This window comes from Bombina bombina, chromosome 4 (assembly GCF_027579735.1).
Source record: "Bombina bombina isolate aBomBom1 chromosome 4, aBomBom1.pri, whole genome shotgun sequence".
NCBI classification, from domain to species: domain Eukaryota; kingdom Metazoa; phylum Chordata; class Amphibia; order Anura; family Bombinatoridae; genus Bombina; species Bombina bombina.
In genome coordinates, this window is record NC_069502.1 from 1,062,957,471 (window position 1) to 1,062,981,260 (window position 23,790).

Genomic DNA, 23,790 nt, shown 5'->3' on the forward strand with positions numbered 1-23,790 from the left:
GTTCTGGCTCATCCTAACCCTGTCCTGCCTTTCGTTCCTTAGGTCTATGCGTCTGAGACTTGAGTAGGTGCCCTCTTGTCTCAACGTCCTACGCCTGACGGTTCCTTGCATTCGTGTGGTTTCTTCTCTAAGAAATTGTCTCCAGCGGAGTGCAATTATTAAATTGGCGACAGGGAATTACTGGCTATAATTTCGGCACTCAAGGAATGGAAGCATCTTCTCGAGGGTACTAGCGTGCTAGTGCTCATTTTTACTGACCACAAGAATTTAACTTATCTCTCTGAAGCAAAACATTTGTCGCCCCGACAGACCAGATGGGCGCTATTTTTGTCTCGGTTTAATTATGTGGTCTCCTACCTGCCTGGAAGTAAGAATGTTAGGGCTGATGCCCTCTCTCGACAATTTTCGCCTCTGTCCAAGGAGGAGTCTGTACCTACTCCTGTTATACCTCCTGACCATATTTTAGCTAATATACCTACTAATTTGACTTCTCCCTTGGGGGAGGAGATCCTGGCTGCACAAACCAATGCACCTCCTGAGAAACCTAGTGGTAAGTGTTTTGTTCCTGAGAATCTTCAAACTAAACTTTTGCACACTTACCACTATCCTAAAGCCGCAGGTCACCCAGGCAAGAACCAAATGATTTGGTCTGTCACTCGACAATTTTGGTGGCCAGGTCTTCGTTCTGATGTTGCTGCGTATGTTGCCTCCTGCTCAGTTTGTGCACAGAATAAGACTCCTTGAGGTCTTCCTGTGGGTCTTCTTCAACCTATTGCTAATGGTTAGCGTCCTTGGACACATCTTTCTATGGACTTCATTGTCGAGCTCCCTGTTTCCAATTGCAATACTGTTATCCTTATGGTGGTTGACCGTTTTTCTAAAATGTCACATTGCATTCCCTTGAAGAAGTTGCCTACTGCTCAGGAGCTTGCTTCAATTTTTGCCCGGGAGGTCTTCCGTTTACATGGGTTACCCAAGGAGATAGTGTCGGACCGGGGTAGCCAGTTGGTCTCCAGATTTTGGCATTCCTTTTGTGCTCAAATGGGGATCCAGCTTTCCTTTTTCTCGACATATCACCCTCAATCCAATGGGGCTGCGGAATGGTCTAATCAAGCTCTGGAACAGTTCCTCCATTTCTATGTCTCAGATCACCACAATAATTGGTCTGAACTGTTTCCTTGGGCAGAGTTTGCTCGTAATAGTGCTATTATTGCTTCCTCCAAGTTATCCTCGTTCATGGCGAATTATGGGTTTCAACCATCCTTGTTGCCCGATTTATTCATGTCTCAAGGTATTCAGGCTTTGGAGGAGCATCTCCGGCAACTCCGTTCCACGTGGGTGCAGATTCAGGATTGCCTTCATTGTTCTAAGCAGCGCCAAAAGTTCCAGGCTGATCGTAGGCGTCTGCCCGTGCCTTCCTACCAGGTTGGTGAGAGAGTTTGGCTGTCCTCCCGCAACTTGAACCATTGTGAGCCTTCCAATAAACTGGCTCCCTGTTTTGTTGGTCCTTTTCAAATACTCCGACGGGTCAATCCTGTGGCCTATGCTCTTGACCTTCCTCCTGCAATGCGCATCTCCAATGTTTTTCATGTCTCCCTCTTGAAACCATTGGTTTGTAATCGGTTTACCACTGTGTTGCCTCGTCCCTGTCCTATCTTTGTTGACAACCATGAGGAGTATGAGGTCAGCAGCATTATTGACTCTCGTATGTCCAGGGGCCGTGTACAGTATTTGGTTCACTGGAGGGGCTACAGTCTGGAGGAGCGTTCTTGGGTTCCCTTCTCTGATGTTTATGCTCCCGTCCTCCTCTGTGCCTTCCATGCCCATTTCCCCAATAAGCCTTTTGACCTCCCGTGGGGGAGGGGTCATTGAGGGGAGGGTACTGTCAGGGTTTTTTCCCTGTTTTGTTTGCCATGTGCTGCTGACAGCCATTTTACTCACCTCTCTTGCTGACCATGGTGCATTGTTGGGGATGCTGCTCATTTCCTGCACTTCCTTTTATGGCCAGACTGGTGTGTATCATCTGTGTGAGACAGGATGCAGGCTCAGAATTGTGATGTCATCACTTATTATTTAAAGGGCCTCTGTTCAGTATGCTTTGCCTTTGCGTTGTCTCAGAGCTGTTTGTGAGAGTTCCTGTGTATTACCTGGCTGTCTAACATCCTTCCTGGTTCCTGATCCCTGGCTTATTTGGTTCCTGATCCCTGGCTTATTCCTGACTCTGCTGTTTTCCTTGTTCCTGATTCCGGCTCGTCTGACTATTTGCTTTGGCTCCTGACTCTGCTCGTCTGACTACCAGATCTGGTTTTGACTCCTGGCTTATTTGACTTGTGGACTTTTTATTATTTTTTTTTGTTATTAATAAAGGTGTTATTATTTTTGCACTTCTCGTCTCAGTCTGATTCCTGGCACCCAGACACTTGGATGACATCATTTAAAGGAACCTTCATTCCAGAAGAGCCATCGGATGAAGAGGATGCTCCGCGTTGGATGTCTTGAAGATGGACCTGCTCCACGCCGGATGGATGAAGATAGAAGATGCCGTCTGGATGAAGACTTCTGCCTGTCTGGAGGACCACTTCACCCGGCTTGGATGGAGACTTCTCCCGGCTTCGTTGAGGACTTTGGGCCGGTTGGATGAAGACTTCTCCCGGTAAGGTCATCTTCAAGGGGTTAGTGTTGTTTTTTTTAAGGGGGTATTGGGTGGGTTTTAGAGTTGGGTTGGTTGTGTGGGTGGTGGGTTTTAATGTGGGGGGATTTGTAATATTTTATACAGGTCAAATAGCTGATTTAGTGTAGGGTAGGGATTTTTTTGGGGTGGGGGCTTTTTTATTTTGTTAGGGGGATTAGATTAGGTGTAATTAGTTTAAAAACTTGTAAATTGTTTATTATTTTCTGTAATTTAGTGGGCGGGTTTTTGTACTTTAGATAATTTAATTTAATTGTATTTAATTGTATTTAATTGTGTTTAATTTATGGAAATAATTTAATTATTGTGTAGTGTTAGGTGTAATTGTAAGTTAGGTTAGGTTTTATTTTACAGGTACTTTTGTATTGATTTTATCTAGGTAGTTATTAAATAGTTAATAACTATTTAATAACTTATTGTACCTAGTTCAAATAAATACAAACTTGCCTGTAAAATAAAAATAAACCCTAAGCTAGCTACAATGTAACTATTAGTTATATTGTAGCTATCTTACGCCTAGATTACGAGTTTGGCGTTAGCCTTAAAAAGCGGCGTTGAGAGGTCCCAACGCTGCTTTTTAACGGCCGCTGGTATTACGAGTCAGGCAGAAAAGGGTCTACCGCTTACTTTTCTTCCGCGACTCGAGGCTACCGCAAATCCCCTTACGTCAATTGCGTATCCTATATTTTCAATGGGACTTGCCTAAGGCTGGTATTACGAGTCTTGGAAGAAGTGAGCGGTAGACCCTCTACTGGCAAGACTTCTACCGCATTTAAAAGTCAGTAGTTAAGAGTTTTATGGGCTAACGCCGGAACATAAAACTCTTAACTAAAGTGCTAAAAAGTACACTAACACCCATAAACTACCGATTAACCCCTAAACTGAGGCCCCCCACATCGCAAAAAATTTTTTAACCCCTAATCTGCAGACCGGACATCGCCGCAACCTACATTATACCTATGAACCCCTAATCTGCTGCCCCTAACTTCGCCGACACCTACATTATATTTATTAACCCCTAATCTGCTGCCCCCAATGTCGCCGCCACCTACTTACAATTATTAACCCCTAATCTGCCGACCGGACATCGCCGCCACTTTAATAAATGTATTAACCCCTAAACCGCCGCACTCCTGCCTCGCAAACACTAGTTAAATTTTATTAACCCCTAATCTGCCTGCCCTAACATCGCCGACACCAACTTATATTTATTAACCCCTAATCTGCCACCCCCAACATTGCCGCTACTATATTAAAGGTATTAACCCCTAAACCTAAGTCTAAACCTAACCCTAACCCCCCCCTAACTTAAATATAATTTAAATTAAACAAAATAAATTTAACAAAATTAAATAAATTATTCCTATTTAAAACTAAATACTTACCGATAAAATAAACCCTAAGCTAGCTACAATATAACTAATACTTACATTGTAGCTAGCTTAGGATTTATATTTATTTCACAGGCAACTTTGTATTTATTTTAACTAGGTACATAGTTATTAAATAGTTATTAACTATTTAATAACTACCTAGCAAAAATAAGTACAAAACTACCTGTAAATAAATAAATCCTAACCTAAGTTACAATTACATCTAACACTACAATATCATTAAAGAAATTACCTAAACTACCTACAATTAATTACAATTAAATTCAATAAACTAAATTACGATTGGTTAATTTAATCAGCCAATCAGATTGAACTTCAATCCAATCAGATTTTCCCTACCTTAATTCCGATTGGCTGATAGAATCCTATCAGCCAATCGGAATTTGAGGGACGCCATCTTGGATGACTTCATTTAAAGGAATCGTCATTCGTCGTTAGTCCATCGTGCTGGAAGAATGCTCCGCTCTGGATGTCTTCAAGATGGAGTCGCTCCTCGTCGGATGGAAGAAGATAAAAGATGCCGCTTGGATGAAGCCTTCTCCCGGTCCAGATGTCCTCTTCTGCCCGGATAGGATGAAGACTTCTGCTGGTCTGGATGTCCTCTTCTGCCTCATTGGATGAAGACTTTTGGCTGGATCGAATGACCACTTGTGCCTGGCTGGGTGAAGACGGCTCAAGGTAGGGTGATCTTCAATGGGGTAGTGTTAGGTTTTTTTAAGGGGGTATTGGGTGGGTTTTAGAGTAGGGGTGTGTGGGTGGTGGGCTGTAATGTTGGGGGGGTATTGTATTTTTTTTAAAGGTAAAAGAGCTGATTACTTTGGGACAATGCCCCGCAAAAGGCCCTTTTAAGGGCTATTTGTAATTTAGTATAGGGTAGGGCTTTTTATTATTTTGGGGGGCTTTTTTATTTTATTAGGGGGCTTCGATTAGGTGTAATTAGTTTAAACTTCTTGTAATTTTTTTTCTGTAATTTAGTGGGGGGGGGTTCGTAATTTAGTTTATTGAATTTAATTGTATTTAATTGTAGGTAGTTTAGGTAATTTCTTTAATGATAGTGTAGTGTTAGATGTAATTGTAACTTAGGTTAGGATTTATTTTACAGATAATTTTGTACTTATTTTTGCTAGGTAGTTATTAAATAGTTAATAACTATTTAAAGGACCAGTCAACACGGTAGATTTGCATAATCAACAAATGCAAGATAACAAGACAATGCAATAGCACTTAGTCTGAACTTCAAATGAGTAGTAGATATTTTTTTCTGACAATTTTAAAAGTTGTCTTTTTCTACTCCCCCTGTACCATGTGACAGCTATCAGCCAATCACAAATGCATACACGTACCATGTGACATCAATCAGCCTTTCACAAATGCATACACACTTATTCTTGCACATGCTCAGTTGGAGCTGGTGACTCAAAAAGTTAAAATATAAAAAGACTGTGCACATTTTGTTAATGGAAGTAAATTGGAAAGTTGTTTAACCCTTTAAGGACACAGCTTTCAGTTTGCTCAATTGTTTTATGACGGAAAAATTCCGTCATATGTCCTTAAGAGGTTAAAATTGCATACTCTATCTGAATAATGAAAGTTTAATTTTGATTGTGTGTCCCTTTAATAACTATTGTACCTAGTTAAAATAAATACAAAGTTGCCTGTAAAATAAAAATAAATCTTAAAATAGCTACAATGTAACTATTAGTTATATTGTAGCTATCTTATGGTTCATTTTATAGGTAAGTATTTAGTTTTAAATATGAATAATTTATTTAATTGTAGTTATTTTATTTAGATGTATTTAAATTATATTTAAATTAGGGGGGTGGTAGGGTTAGGGTCAGACTTAGGTTTAGGGGTTAATAACTTTATTATAGTGGCGGCGACGTTGTCGGTGGCAGATTAGGGGTTAATTAATTTAATATAGTTGTGGCGACGTTGGGGGGGCAGATTAGGGGTTAATAACTATAATATAGGTGTTGGCGATGTTGGGGGCAGCAGATTAGGGGTTTATAAGTATAATGTATGTGGCGGCGGTGTCCGGAGCGGCAGATTAGGGGTTAATAGTATAATGCAGGTGGCGACGATGTCAGGGGCGACAGATTAGGGGTTAATAAGTGTAATATTAGGGGTGTTTGGACTCGGGGGTTCATGTTAGGCTGTTAGGTGCAGACATATTTTTTCTTTCCCCATAGGAAACAATGGGGCTGCGTTAGGAGCTGAATGCTGCTTTTTTGCAGGTGTTAGGTTTTTTTTCACCCAGCTCAGCCCCATTGTTTCCTATGGGGAAATCGTGCACGAGCACGTTTAGCCAGCTTACCGCTACCGTAAGCAACGCTGGTATTGAGGTGAGATGTGGAGCTAAATTTTGCTCAACGCTCACCTTTTTGTGGCTAACGCCAGGTTTAAAAAAAACCTGTAATACCAGTGTTGGCTTAAGGAAGCGCTGGAAAAAAAAGGAGCATTAGAGCCTCAAGCCTTACCGACAAAAACTCGTAATCTAGCCGTTAGGGTTTATTTTATAGGTAAGTATTTAGTTTTAAATAGGAATAATTTAGTTAATGATAGGAATTTTTATTTCAATTTCTTATAATTATATTTAAGTTGGGGGGTGTTAGGTTTAGGGTTAGACTTAGGTTTAGGGGTTAATAACTTTAATATAGTGGCAGCGACGTTGGGGGCGGCAGATTAGGGGTTAATAAATGTAGGTAGGTGGTGGCGATGTTAGGGCCGGCAGATTAGGGGTTAATAATATTTAACCAAGGTTTGCGAGGCGGGAGTGCAGCGGTTTAGGGGTTAATATGTTTATTATAGTGGCGGCGACATTGGGGGCGGCAGATTAGTGATTAAAAAGTGTAGGTAGGTTGCGGCGACATTGGGGGCAGCAGATTAGAGGTTAATAAATATAATGTAGGTGTCGGCGATGTTGGGGGCAGCAGATTAGGGGTTCTTAAGTATAATGTAGGTGGCGGCGGTGTCCGGAGCGGCAGATTAGAGGTTAATAAGATATTAACAGAAATTCACAAAAATGTACTTTCAAAAGGCATGTCATTTTGTCCTACATCCAAAGGGAATAAATTTGACACTATAAAAGACGTCTAATTATTCTTGAGAAAAATTGCACTCAAAAGAATGTATAAAAACTGTATTGATCTAACAGGTGATAACCATGGCACTCAAGTTTAGACTGAGGAAGAGAGAAACATTATTGGAATTCTTGAACAACTGAAAATGAACACATTAGAGAAATCAATTGGAGAGATAAATGAAGTGGTCTATAATAAAATATTAAATCTAAAAGAGAACTGGGCTACTCAAAATATACTCAAAATATATCAAAATCAGAACAAAAAGCCCTACAGGACATGAAAAAATGGAATGATGTAATCATACGCAACTCTGATAAGGGAGGTAGCATAGTTATATGGTCAATCAACATATACTTACAAGAAGCTGAAAAACAATTGAAAGACACTTCATGCTATAAAAAGCTAAGATATAATCCCTCAAATGAATTTCTACAAAAATACATAAATATAATTGAAATGGACAAAAACTATAGAATAGTAACTCCCAAAGAACTGAAGTTTTTAAAGGTAACAAATCCAACACTAGCTACCATTTACCTGGTACCCAAAGTGCACAAAGACCAAGAAAATCCACCAGGATGCCCGATCGTCTCTGGCATTAACTGCTTAACTGAAAAAAACAGTCAATACATAGACTTTAAACTAAGAGAATATCCACCTCATTTATCCTCTTTTGTGAAAGATACCACAGACGTATTGAAACAATTGGAAAACTTATATGTGGATGAAAATACTAGTCACAGCTGACGTGGAGTCCCTATATACAATCATAAATCATTAACTGGGACTTAAAGCAGTTAAATGTTTTTTTGCTGATGGGTTCAGAGGAGGATACCTTACATGATGAATTCATCCTAAAATTGCTAACTTTTGTCTTACATCACAATTTCTTTACATTTGACCATGCCTTTTACCTCCAAACAGCTATAGGCACTGCATGCACTCCTACGTACGCCAACCTTTTTTTAGGTTGGTGGGAACACAATTTAGTTTTCTCAGATTCTAACTACAGTCACTACAGTATATCATCAAAATACCTTTATGGATACGCTACATAGACAACGTGTTCTTCCTATGGTAAGGCACAAAAGATGAGCTTGAAATATTTTTAAAACATCTTAGCCAGAACGATCTAAATATTAAATTTACACATGAAGCTAGCCAATCTCATATCTCATTTTTAGATCTTGAAATAATTAAAAATCAAGATGGCACACTAAGCAAGGATGTGTTTAAAAAGGAAACAGCAACCAACAGCATCCTACACAGTACAATTGCCCATGCCCTGAATACAATCAAAGCACTCCCAATAGGTGAATTCCTAAGAATGAAAAGAAACTGCTCAACAGAGTAAAACTATCAAACAAGAGCCAAAGAAATGAAAAACAGACTGCTCCAAAGAGGTTATAGTAAAAGATCTATAAAAAAAGCAGAATATAGAGCCAAATCCACTCCGAGACAACTGTTGAACAAAAAACAGAAGGATAAACAGGATCAAGTCAGATTCATTACTACATTCAATTCACAAACGCAAGATGTCATTAAGATTCTACAAGAAAATTGGCACATTCTGAAATCGGACTACATATTATCACCTATCAGACATCAATAACACTCAAATAAGGTAGCCATATGATATGGGATAGGGGGAGTTTGTTTTCCTCTTTCACCAGAATGTCATATAAAATTATTCAAAATTGGATAAGATGAATTTTACATACGATAGGTCGCAGTATTACACCAGCCTTTGGATTATGAGCAACAAATATTGGAAATAATTAAAGTAATTGAATTATAATGAGACACTATTAACCACATAATATATCATTTCTGCATTGCAAACACAATATTGAAGATACTGGTTAGCTAAACTGGAATTTCCTTATCATTTTATTTAGCCTACACACAGGATCACTGTCTGTTTTTTTCCTTTACATTCACATTCCCATCACTCTCTCATCATCCTTCCCAATCTAACACATAAATCCTTGTTAATCACTAAATAAGACAGGTTTACATACATTTTTGTTATACACAATTCTTGTTAACTTTTCTGTTCACACTGTATAATATGCAAATCACTTGCAAGTTTGTAATTTATTCTATATTATATCCTATGACTAACTATTGCAAAAATCAAATTATAAAATCAAGAATAACTTCTCTTTCATTTCAGATTTTTGGAAAATAACACAATGGAAAGACTCCTCCAGACATAACAGATCATCATATCTACCTTACGGCACAAATAATAGAAGGATGCTGTGGATACCAATAGGATTTGCCATGAAAGTATGACATCACTGAGTGGGCTTGGTCTAACCAGAGATGCTATATAAACTCAACATTGCGCAACTTGCGTGCACCCTTTGATAAAGTCGGTTAGCGGTGAAACATGTTAGAGCTTTGTTGAGGAGTCTAGGGAACTCCTGTGTTTTAGGCTTAGCAACCTGGAGGCACAAATAGCATGATCTCTCACTGATGTACATATTACCTTATTAGACTACTTTGGCTGTCACACCGCTGACCAGAATAACCTATGATATTACCCAATGGAATGGGGTTTGTGATACGAGACACTCCGCTTCTGGGGCCATTGCATTCATATATGTGTCTCAAACATATGTCTATCAGCTTATAATACCACAGTAAAAAGTGACTACATATTTTGAGACCACAACCACTAGCAAGCTGTATTTTATTACGGTATTAAACTTACATCTAGTGTATGATTGTTATAGATTATGGTTGCAGGGGTCAATGATCCAATGTAAATAATATAATATGAGAGCAGCTGCCAGCTACATTACGGCACACTTTGAGCTGTGACTCTACTATTATCTATAATTAACCACTGGATGTATGGGGCTCTGTTAGTGTGCTACTCAAACATTACAACAGCACACCGCTCATGCTTCATCTCTACTTACGACACGAGATGCACATCCTGTATAACATTTAGATATTGCAGGTAATGAGACAGCTTATAAAGTAGCCAGAATTACCAGCTGTTGTTTCGGGTTGTATGCACCAATCACTCGCTTAACATCATACACCATTTACTGCCTTGTTCCCACTACAGACTTTGCTAGTATTTTATATGTAGGCAACTTTGGTCAGCATATCCATTATACCCCTTTCCCCACTGATACAATTGTATCTGCGTTGGTGTATTTGTATCTTTGGTGTGTTAGACTGCCTAATGCTACTTATTTCTGCCCCAGGTTGTAATTTTAATTTAGGCCCCTGATTTAAATTTTTAACCCAGTAAAAGTTATATTTTATACTAGTGTTAAGAGTACTTTATCCCATTTGACACATGATTTTGTGACTTATTATTATTTACACTAATATCTTTTGACTTGTGAGTATTATTAGTGTATTTCTTTGTGGATCTCTTTCCACAATTTTTCTCGTTATTATATCTACAATGTGTGATATAATATGCATGGTCATGTATAATGCATAGGATTGTATTGGATAACAATTAAAATAAAATGTTGATATTCTTGCTTCATGTGTTTATTATTTTAAATATAAATATATTTTAAAATACATATTTATGTTATAAAAGACAGTTGCATTAAAATTATAGTTTTACATAACTGTTTGTCTGTTATGTAGTAATACAATTGTAATACTAAGGCCTTTTGTAAAATAAAATATATATTTATGTTGGGCGGAGCTAAGCCATGCTGGGACATGGTTGTGTTCTAGGTATGCTCTGTAGCTGTCATAGCTCATATAACATGTAAAGGGTAGGTGGAGGCTCTGATTTGACCATAACTCCCTTGCTAATATCTGGGACAAGACTTTGAGCCAGGTTTGACCTATTGCAGATTCATAGAGGGCTCCCTGTCACTGATTTCTAAAAGTGTTGCTGTGGTTGCGGACGCCATCTTAGAGTGAGTCACAGAGAAGAGGCCTAGCAAACACGGAGATATTAACGGTGCCGACGGATCACCCCTCACACTAACCTCCTGGAGACACCATCTACTAGCTGTACCAACATCTTTGTTCTCTTGCTGGAAGTGTATCAAGCAGAGGCTTGGGCAGAGAGAGGCTGATTCAGCTTGCTGTGTGTTACGTCACGCTCCCCTGCGGCCTGCTATAGTGGCGAGTCTTTATATCCTCCAGAAGAAAAGAAAGTCATACGAAGGCACGGATTGCTAAGATAATTACTGGCACCAGAGGGAGAGAAACCTGAAGACACCACACCAGGTCATTTAGGGCCACAGGTCCGCCAGACCCCTATTCCTCCCAGGCACTTACATTGAGTAGCAGGTGGAGAGAGAGATATATGGAGGTGAGGAGAGGTGAGGGGCCCACATATATTAAGCATAGCCTAATTTATCTCTCAGATTCATGGGCTTATTGCTTAATACAGGATAATAATACAGGACATTAGATTGTATGTGGGCTTCCAGTACCACTGTTGTTTATAACAGAAGCACATCACTCAATAATTGTGGGAAGAGGAAGAGGGAGGTAGGCACTTTTGGTATCTATAAGTTTTTAAAATTAAGCATTTGTGCTGGGCCATTTGACTTGCCTGGGCCCTTCTGCCTTCTTAAAGTTATACACTTACCACGCACAGAGATCACCACCATATAAATACAGGGCCTATGAGAGACTTAAAGCAATACTTTAATTAAATTTACAAAAGCTTGAAGGCTCTCTTGTACACACCCTGGAATACACAGACATGTCTCAACGTAAAGGTCCAAAAGCAGACAAAGCAGTCAAACCTGTGGCAAATACACCCTCAGTTACTGCATTTTTTTCATTCCCAAGAGTCAACTCCTTCTGAATCGTCCCAACCCAAAGATAAGCTGATATCAGAACAACAGATGGAACCTGCATTTATGCATCAGAACACAATGCAGATGTTATGATCACAGCTTGCTGATCTGCCCTCCAAATCTGACCTTGAATCATTGAAGTCCTTCATAAAAGAGGAAATGACAGATCTTAAGAGGGACCTAAATTACATGGGCTCTAGGACTGAATATCTTGAAGAGGGACAAGAAGCTCTCAATAATTTAGTTAGCTTAAATACTACTCAGATATCGATACAAGACTCTATTGTTCAATCCCTTCAAGAAAAACTTGAAGATCTGGACAACCAGGGGAGGCGAAGCAACCTTAGAATAAGAGGTCCAGCAAGACCAGTTAAAAACTTATCTAGGGACTTGTTTGCTTTTCTGCTTCCCAGATCACCTCTACTCCAAAATGAAGATATTGAGCGAATTCACAGGGCTCTCAGGCCACCCTCCAAACCTCCTGCCCCACCTAGGGACGTGATTTATGAAGTTTTTAAAGTACACCACCAAAGAAGAACTTTGGCTTATTGCACGGTCAAAACGTGAAATTATATTTAAGGATCACTCTACACAAATATACCAAGACCTCTGTCCTCAAACTATACAGAGAAGGAAATAGGTGAGATTTATTACCAAGGCCCTCCAGGAAACTAATATCCGCTATCGATGGGGATTCCCATTCAGTTTAATAGTCTCCCACAATGGATCTCAAGTCATCTACGAAAATTTCAAGGACCTGGAAAACTTCTCCAAGAAAACTAAATATAAACTAAACATTGTCCCTCCCGAAGACAACATTCTGGACACTTCCTCTCCACCGAAAGATAACAGCCAAGATCCCCCCAGGGAGCAATGCCAACAATGGATTAAATCACAACCCAAGAGAAGGAAAACAGATCCCCCTAACCAGAATACCCCCACCAACACCGTGAACTTGACTTAGCTGATGACCCACCTGGATATAAATGATAATTCTTTTGCCATGGTCTAGCTAAAGGCCTGCAGTGTTAATCTGGATGCGGCCCTGGGTTGGAGGATATCTGGTCTTGAAAGTAGGGTGAGATCTAGATGTTTATCATTAATGTGACAATTATGTTAAGATTAATCTGTATCTTGTCCCAGTTTTTACTCTCTTCTTTTTGGCCATGACTATAGGGTTAAGCCATTACAGAACTTAGGCCTAGATTTGGAGTTTGGCGGTAGATGGGTTGTTAACGCTATGCAGGCTTTTTTCTGGCCGCACCATAAATTTAACTCTGGTATCGAGAGTCCAAAAAAATGCTGCGTTAGGCTCCAAAAAAGGAGCGTAGAGCATTTTTACCGCAAATGCAACTCTCGATACCAGAGTTGCTTACGGACGCGGCCAGCCTCAAAAACGTGCTCGTGCACGATTCTCCCATAGGAAACAATGGGGCTGTTTGAGCTGAAAAAAAACCTAACACCTGCAAAAAAGCAGCGTTCAGCTCCTAACGCAGCCCCATTGTTTCCTATGGGAAACACTTCCTACGTCTGCACCTAACACTCTAACATGTACCCCGAGTCTAAACACCCCTACCCTTACACGTATTAACCCCTAATCTGCCGCCCCCGCTATCGCTGACCCCTGCATTATATTATTAACCCCTAATCTTCCGCTCCGTAAACCGCCGCAACCTACGTTATCCCTATGTACCCCTAATCTGCTGCCCTAACATCGCCGACCCCTATATTATATTTATTAACCCCTAACCTGCCCCCCACAACGTCGCCGCCAGCTACTTACAATAATTAACCCCTAATCTGCCGACCGCAAAGCGCCGCCACCTACGTTATCCTTATGTACCCCTAATCTGCTGCCCCTAACACCGCCGACCCCTATATTATATTTATTAACCCCTAATCTGCCCCCCTCAACGTCGCCGACACCTGCCTACACTTATTAACCCCTAATCTGCCGAGCGGACCTGAGCGCTACTATAATAAAGTTATTAACCCCTAATCCGCCTCACTAACCCTACATAAATAGTATTAACCCCTAATCTGCCCTCCCTAACATCGCCGACACCTAACTTCAATTATTAACCCCTAATCTGACGACCGGAGCTCACCGCTACTATAATAAATGGATTAACCCCTAAAGCTAAGTCTAACCCTAACACTAACACCCCCCTAAGTTAAATATAATTTACATCTAACGAAATAAATTAACTCTTATTAAATAAATTATTCCTATTTAAAGCTAAATACTTACCTGTAAAATAAATCCTAATATAGCTACAATATAAATTATAATTATATTGTAGCTATTTTAGGATTAATATTTATTTTACAGGCAACTTTGTAATTATTTTAACCAGGTACAATAGCTATTAAATAGTTAAGAACTATTTAATAGTTACCTAGTTAAAATAATAACAAAATTACCTGTAAAATAAATCCTAACCTAAGTTATAATTAAACCTAACACTACCCTATCAATAAATTAATTAAATAAAATACCTACAATTACCTACAATAAAACCTAACACTACACTATCAATAAATAAATTAAATACAATTCCTACAAATAACTACAATTACATAAACTAACTAAAGTACAAAAAATAAAAAAGAACTAAGTTACAAAAAATAAAAAAATATTTACAAACATAAGAAAAATATTACAACAATTTTAAACTAATTACACCTACTCTAAGCCCCCTAATAAAATAACAAAGACCCCCAAAATAAAAAAATGCCCTACCCTATTCTAAATTAATAGAGTTAAAAGCTCTTTTACCTTACCAGCCCTGAACAGGGCCCTTTGCGGGGCATGCCCCAAGAAAATCAGCTCTTTTGCCTGTAAAAAAAAACATACAATACCCCCCCCCCAACATTACAACCCACCACCCACATACCCCTAATCTAACCCAAACCCCCCTTAAATAAACCTAACACTAAGCCCCTGAAGATCTTCCTACCTTGTCTTCACCCTTCCAGGTTCACCGATCTGTCCTGGCATCCGGTGCTGAAGAGGTCCAGAAGAGGCTCCAAAGTCTTCCTCCTATCCGGCAAGAAGAGGACATCCGGACCGGCAAACATCTTCATCCAAGCGGCATCTTCGATCTTCTTCCATCCGGTGCGGAGCGGGTCCATGTTGAAGCAGCCGACGCGGATCCATCCTCTTCTTTCTGTGTCTCCCGACGAATGACGGTTCCTTTAAGGGACGTCATCCAAGATGGCGTCCCTCGAATTCTGATTGGCTGATAGGATTCTATCAGCCAATCGGAATTAAGGTAGGAATATTCTGATTGGCTGATGGAATCAGCCAATCAGAATCAAGTTCAATCCGATTGGCTGATCCAATCAGCCAATCAGATTGAGCTCGCATTCTATTGGCTGATCGGAACAGCCAATAGAATGCGAGCTCAATCTGATTGGCTGATTGGATCAGCCAATCGGATTGAACTTGATTCTGATTGGCTGATTCCATCAGCCAATCAGAATATTCCTACCTTAATTCCGATTGGCTGATAGAATCCTATCAGCCAATCGGAATTCGAGGGACGCCATCTTGGATGACGTCCCTTAAAGGAACCGTCATTCGTCGGGAGACACAGAAAGAAGAGGATGGATCCGCGTCGGCTGCTTCAACATGGACCCGCTCCGCACCGGATGGAAGAAGATCGAAGATGCCGCTTGGATGAAGATGTTTGCCGGTCCGGATGTCCTCTTCTTGCCGGATAGGAGGAAGACTTTGGAGCCTCTTCTGGACCTCTTCAGCACCGGATGCCAGGACGGATCGGTGAACCTGGAAGGGTGAAGACAAGGTAGGAAGATCTTCAGGGGCTTAGTGTTAGGTTTATTTAAGGGGGGTTTGGGTTAGATTAGGGGTATGTGGGTGGTGGGTTGTAATGTTGGGGGGGGGTATTGTATGTTTTTTTTTACAGGCAAAAGAGCTGATTTTCTTGGGGCATGCCCCGCAAAGGGCCCTGTTCAGGGCTGGTAAGGTAAAAGAGCTTTTAACTCTATTAATTTAGAATAGGGTAGGGCATTTTTTTATTTTGGGGGTCTTTGTTATTTTATTAGGGGGCTTAGAGTAGGTGTAATTAGTTTAAAATTGTTGTAATATTTTTCTTATGTTTGTAAATATTTTTTTATTTTTTGTAACTTAGTTCTTTTTTATTTTTTGTACTTTAGTTAGTTTCTGTAATTGTAGTTATTTGTAGGAATTGTATTTAATTTATTTATTGATAGTGTAGTGTTAGGTTTTATTGTAGGTAATTGTAGGTATTTTATTTAATTAATTTATTGATAGGGTAGTGTTAGGTTTAATTATAACTTAGGTTAGGATTTATTTTACAGGTAATTTTGTTATTATTTTAACTAGGTAACTATTAAATAGTTCTTAACTATTTAATAGCTATTGTACCTGGTTAAAATAATTACAAAGTTGCCTGTAACATAAATATTAATCCTAAAATAGCTACAATATAATTATAATTTATATTGTAGCTATATTAGGATTTATTTTACAGGTAAGTATTTAGCTTTAAATAGGAATAATTTATTTAATAAGAGTTAATTTATTTCGTTAGATGTAAATTATATTTAACTTAGGGGGGTGTTAGTGTTAGGGTTAGACTTAGCTTTAGGGGTTAATCCATTTATTATAGTAGCGGTGAGCTCCGGTCGTCAGATTAGGGGTTAATAATTGAAGTTAGGTGTCGGCGATGTTAGGGAGGGCAAATTAGGGGTTAATACTATTTATGATAGGGTTAGTGAGGCGGATTAGGGGTTAATAACTTTATTATAGTAGCGCTCAGGTCCGCTCGGCAGATTAGGGGTTAATAAGTGTAGGCAGGTGTCGGCGACGTTGAGGGGGGCAGATTAGGGGTTAATAAATATAATATAGGGGTCGGCGGTGTTAGGGGCAGCAGATTAGGGGTACATAAGGATAACGTAGGTGGCGGCGCTTTGCAGTCGGCAGATTAGGGGTTAATTATTGTAAGTAGCTGGCGGCGACGTTGAGGGGGGCAGGTTAGGGGTTAATAAATATAATACAGGGGTCGGCGGTGTTAGGGGCAGCAGATTAGGGGTACATAAGTATAACGTAGGTGGCGGTCGGCAGATTAGGGGTTAAAAAAATTTAATCGAGTTGCGGCGATGTGGGGGGACCTCAGTTTAGGGGTACATAGGTAGTTTATGGGTGTTAGTGTACTTTAGGGTACAGTAGTTAAGAGCTTTATGAACCGGCGTTAGCCCAGAAACTTTCTGCGGCTGGAGTTTTGTCGTTAGAGCTCTAACGCTCACTTCAGAAACGACTCTAAATACCGGCGTTAGGAAGATCCCATTGAAAAGATAGGATACGCAATTGACGTAAGGGGATCTGCGGTATGGAAAAGTCGCATATATATATATATATATATATATATATATATATATCTTAAATGTATCTACCTAGAGCAATGTTACGACACCACTTCCCCCCAATTAAGGTGTATTGTTCTAAAGATACACAATGTTTTAAAAATGTTTATTGTATTTTTTTGGTTTCTGTTATGTTACTTATGTTAGTACTGTCTAACATGCTTCTATTTGTTATAAATCTGTATGCTAGGAAATATTTTTACAATTCCACTAAGTTAGTCGAAATGCTACACTTACTAAAATTCTACACAGACATTAGATATGAATAATATTAAAATTCACTCACATAACGTTAAAAGATTCAATGTCTCTCAGAAACGATCCATAGCACTCAGGGACTATAGGAGACTCCACTGTGATGTTGTGATGCTTTAAGAGACCCACTTTAAACGAGGTTGTGAACCTCAACAGTCTTTCGCGAAATTTGGCCCTGTATACTTTGCGTCAAATTCCACTAAACACGATGGTGTATGTATACTGATTAATAAAAATATGCCCTTTAATATTAATTCAGCTATTAGAGACAGGGAAGGTATGTACTTAATTATTTCAGGGACTCTGCACCACAAACATATTACTATAGTTAACACCCAGCTCGGACTCCCGCTGATTTTTCCATCATATATGCAAAAGAATATTAGAAATCCCCAGAAATAGTTTGATTGTCGGAGGAGATTTTAATGTAGCACTAGATCCAACTATGGATTGCTCCTTAGGAAAATCATCGACCCCCAATAAAACCCTTCACTTAATAAAATAATATCTTTCTTCGTTGGCAATTCATGATATATGGTGTTTAAGTCACCAACACGACAAAGACTACACTTTTTACTCCTACCCCCACCGACACTATTCCAGGATAGACTACTTATTGATTGATGTTACCAGTCTCTCCCAGGTCATATGTTCAGATATTTACCCCATTACATGGTCTGACCATGCTATGATTAGCTGCACCTTTAGCTTCCAGACACAGATACCCTCACAGCGTGTGATAACCAAAAGTTATCTAATAGTGTGATGATTTAAATATGGAAAAATAAAGGTTTTGTTGCTCTTTTCTTAAAATAAGCAAGAGAAAATGATTAATTAAACTTACTTATTTAAGGTGAGTCATTAATTTTGTAATTGATAGAATATTATGAAACTTCACTAAGGTATGAATTTATAAATATTCAGGAAAGATTATGAGTAACTGAGATTTAAGTTCAGAGAAAGTCATATGTGTTACAATATTATGCAACAGTAAATGCTGATTAAAGCAGATAAAGCAAAGCAAAGGATTAGACTGCTTGATAAAGTAAAGGTAATTTCTTCACGCACTCACACTTTCACGCAATAAAATATATACACAGTCCAGACATACTAGCTTGAATCCCAAACCGCAATCTACTGAGTCAGATGAGAATCACAATAAAGGTTATAGGTATCTCCAATAACAAACAATGGTGTTTAAGGTTTAACCTTTATGAATGAATAAATTGTAGCGTGGAGAGCGGTACTTATCTTAACAGTAGCGGTGGTAAGAAGCGTGGGGAGCGGTAATGCCTTTTGGATATAAAGGCTGAGAGGTAAGTTGCAGCTCTTAGGTTCAGCGTCTGTTTGGTGTGAGCGCGACTTCGGCGTGGTGAAAGAAGTTCCGTTTGGCGGATGAATCCGGAAGATGGTCCCGGTCAGGATAGAGGCAAAAGTAGATACCCAGCGGGTATCGAAGGCGAAGTAAAAGACCTGAAGGTTAAGCAACAAATGCACAATGTGGTAGTAGCTCCACAGAGGAGCAAGGAGAAGTGAAAAACAGCTTCAATTTTCAGGCCCTGATTAATGGGTAAGCACTTCCTTAAATAGGAAGGAAGTGCTAATGCAGGTTTTAGATTTAAAGGGATATCACATGCCCCCCTCCTCAGGGAATCACCCCTGGGGATTCTGCGTGAGGTTTAAGTGGATATTTCTTATGGAAGAACTTGATCAATCGGGGCGAATGGACTTCGGAATGAATGAGCCAGGAGTTTTCCTCAGGGCCGTAACCTTTCCATTTAATGAGATATTCCAGTTTATTTCTGTGTATCCTAGAATCCAGTATGGATTCAACCTCGAATTCTTCTTGATGATCAACCATAACAGGTGGTGGCGGAATAGAAGAAGGATGGTTTTTGGTTGGGAATGGTTTCAACAATGAGATATGGAAAGAAGGATGTATTTTGTAGTCTTTTGGCAGTTTAAGTCTAACCACATTGGAATTTATCACATGTTCTATTGGAAATGGACCCAAGAATTGATTCGCAAGTTTCTTGCTAGGAACTTTGAGTTTAAGATTTTTTGTTGAGAGAAGTACTAAGTCCCCAACCTTATAATCAGGACCCCTACGATGTTTTAAGTCATAGTATGATTTTTGATATTGTTTGGCTTCATGTAGATGTCTTTTCAGGACAGTTAACCTTTCGTGGAGGTTAGATGTAAATTCAGTAGCTGTGGGAGAGTTTACAGATTTGTTAGAGAGAGATATAGTGTTTGGGTGGTAACCATATGTTGCAAAAAAGGGAGAAGTTTTGATTGAAGTACTTATGGAATTGTTATATGTGAATTCGGCCATGGGAAGAAAAACGGTCCAATCATCTTGGAGATGTGATATGTAACATCGTAAGAATTGTTCTATGGTCTGATTAAGTCTCTCTGTGAGTCCATTAGTCTGGGGATGGAAAGCAGTGGTATAAAGGTGGTCAATCTTTAGCAATTTACACAGAGATCTCCAGAAGGATGAGGTAAATTGCGTTCCCCTATCTGTAATTATGTTGGAGGGTAAACCATGTAGTCTGACTATATGATCAATAAATACCTTAGCCGTAGTCATAGCTGAGGGTAATCCCTTAAGTGGGATAAAATGAGCTAGTCTGGTTAAATGGTCAATTATTACCATGATAGTATTATATTGTTGAGTGAGTGGGAGTTCAACAATAAAATCCATGGCTATGGTACTCCATGGTTTATCTGGGATAGGCAGAGGTGTAAGTAGACCAATTGGTCTCTTATGAACTAATTTATTTCGGGCACAATTTTCACATCCTGATACATAGTCATATATATATTTGTTCATGCCAGGCCACCAGAAATTACGTCGGGTTAGTTCAATGGTCTTTTTAATTCCAGGATGACCAGACATTGTATCATCATGGGTGTGTGTGAGTATTGATGATCTCATGCTCTTGGGTATATACAATTGACTGTTATGATAGTACAATCCAGATTGAGAGTCTTTAACACAAGTTTGGTGGGGTATTGAATCTTGTTTTAAAGCCTTGTGAATCTCTTGTTCTATAGGTGTCAGGACGCCTATGATTTTTTCAGGAGGGATAGTAAAATTAGGTGGTTCATGAGTTAAGCTTTCGTTTATACGTGATAAAGCATCAGCCTTAGTATTTTGACTGCCTGGTTTGTAGGTAATTATAAAGTTAAAACGGTCTAAAAATAGAGACCATCTCGCTTGTCTGACTGTCAAAGTCTTGTTCTTTTTTAAATATTCAAGATTCTTATGGTCAGTAAAAATAATGAATGGAAGTTTAGATCCTTCTAGGAGGTGTCTCCATTGTTCAAGGGCACTCTTTATTGCTAACAATTCTTTGTCCCCCACACTATAATTACTTTCTGCACTAGTTAAGGTTCTTGAATAAAATGCAATGGGGTGAATTTCCCCATTCTCAACTTGTTGTTGGGAGAGTACAGCTCCTATGCCAGTATTAGAGGCATCTGCTTCAAGTTGGAATTGGAGATCAAAGTTGGGTAGTGATAAGATTGGTGCTGTAGAAAATAACTCTTTAAGTTTTTCGAAGGTTTCTTGAGCTTTTTGAGACCATTTAAATTTTTGATTAACACTAGTCAGTTGTGTCAGTGGTCTTATTCTATTGAAGAAAAGTTTTTAATAAACTTTCGATAAAAATTAGCGAAACCGATAAAGCGTTGTAACGCTTTTACAGTAGTGGGAGCTGGCCAATCTTTAATGGCGGACACTTTGTCAGGATCCATTTGTACATGGTTAGGAGTTATTATATAACCTAAAAATTTTATCTTAGAGACATGGAATACACATTTTTCTAATTTAGCATATAATTTGTGCTCCTTGAGACGGGTGAGTACCCATCTTACATGCTTTTCGTGATCAGAGGGTGTTTTGGAGTATATTAGAATATCATCTAAGTAAATTATAACACAGATGTCCATAAGGTCGTGGAATATTTCATTAATAAAATGCTGGAATGTTGCAGGAGCATTGCTTAAGCCGAAGGGCATTACATTATATTGAAAGAGCCCATAACGGGTTCTAAAGGCGGTTTTCCACTCATGACCTTCTTTCATACGGATAAGATTGTAAGCCCCCTTAAGATCAAGTTTTGAATAAATTGTAGCTTCGTTTAAACGTTCCAATAATTCGGGTATGAGGGGTAGAGGATACCTGTTTTTAACAGTAATTTCGTTTAAAGCTCTATAATCAATAATGGGTCTTATTGTACCGTCCTTATTGCGTACTAAGAACATTCCAGCAGCAGCTGGAGATGTTGAGTGGGATATAAAACCTTTTCGGAGATTGTCGTCTAAATAGGAACGTAAGTAAGTAAGTTCCTCTTGTGAAAGTGGGTATATTTTTCCGTGAGGAATTTGAGAGCCCGGTATCAGATCAATTAGACAATCAAACTCCCTATGAGGGGGGAGGTTTTCTGCCTCTTTTAGATCAAACACCTCTGCCAGATCCTGATAAATTTCTGGTAGTTCGGATTCAATAGCAGAGATTAACTGATATGGATAACATGTTTTTAAACAGAATGGTGATGCTAATGATACCTGTGGAGTGGACCAGTCAATGCTGGGGTTATGTTTTTTTAACCATGTAAAGCCAAAAATAAGTGTATGCATGTGGATGGAAATTAAGTCAAAAGTTAGATATTCAGTATGTCCATTGTCAGTTGTCACTAGTAAAGGTATCGTTTGATGAGTAATGGGACCATGTTGTATGAGGGAACCATCAATAAGTTTAACAGAGACTGGTTGTGCCTTGCAAACAGTAGGAATTTTATTTAAATCAACAAAAGATATATCGATATAATTTCCGGCTGCCCCAGAATCGATCAATGCATTAGACTGCACGTTTTTCTGATCCCACTGTAAAGAAAGGTTAAGAGTCAATTGAGGGTTTTGAGTGAAGTATAAAATATTATGTTTTGAATGAATCTTACCCTTCTTCTGCTTTTGAAGAATTGGGCAATTATTAACTGAGTGTTCTTTTTGCCCACAATATAAGCATAGATTCTCAGATCTGCGTCTGGCCTTTTCTTCAGGTGTTAAAGGTCCTTTTATGGCTCCAATCTCCATTGGGGTCTGATTAGAAGTACCCTTTTCCTGGTTGGGTGTGTAAAGATACGGACGTCTAGGTGGTACGTCACAGGTAGCTCTCTCAGCCTTCCTTTCACGTATTCGCCGATCCAGGGTAGTACTTAATTTCATCAGTCCATTCAGGGTTTCGGGCATCTCCAAACGGGACAACTCATCTTTTAACAATTCTGAAAGGCCCAGTCTGAACTGGTTCTTCAAACTAATTTCATTCCATTTAGAATCATCTATCCACATTTGGAATTCAGTAATATAATCTTCTATATTCCTCTTACCCTGTTTTAGGGATCTCAATTTCGTTTCTGCCGTCATCTGTGAATGAGAGTCCTCATATAAGGATGTCATGGCTAAAAAAAATTCTTCCAAGGAATCTAAGATTGGATGGTTATTCTCAAAATATCTATTAGCCCATGAGCGAGGCTCCCCCTGGAGGAAGGAGATGGTAGTACAAACCTTGATTCTCTCAGAGTGATAAGTTTTAGGCCTTAATGAAAAAAGTAATTTGCAAGCATTTTTAAAGTCTCTATATTCACTTCGTTTACCAGAAAAGGGTTGAGGATAGTTAATGTGAGGTTCAGGGACTTCTGAGCTCTTGGCTGGTAAACATTCTTTTACTAGAGTTTTAAGTGCTTTATTTTCTGATTGTACCTCAGTTAAGGCCCTGGCTAGATATTCTAATTTTTGATGGATGTTGGTGAATTCATTTTTTATTTCACTAGGATCCATCCTATATTTTACAGGTTATAACCTTATAGGCCTGAAAATTCTGTGATAACCAAAAGTTATCTAATAGTGTGATGATTTAAATATGGAAAAATAAAGGTTTTGTTGCTCTTTTCTTAAAATAAGCAAGAGAAAATGATTAATTAAACTTACTTATTTAAGGTGAGTCATTAATTTTGTAATTGATAGAATATTATGAAACTTCACTAAGGTATGAATTTATAAATATTCAGGAAAGATTATGAGTAACTGAGATTTAAGTTCAGAGAAAGTCATATGTGTTACAATATTATGCAACAGTAAATGCTGAT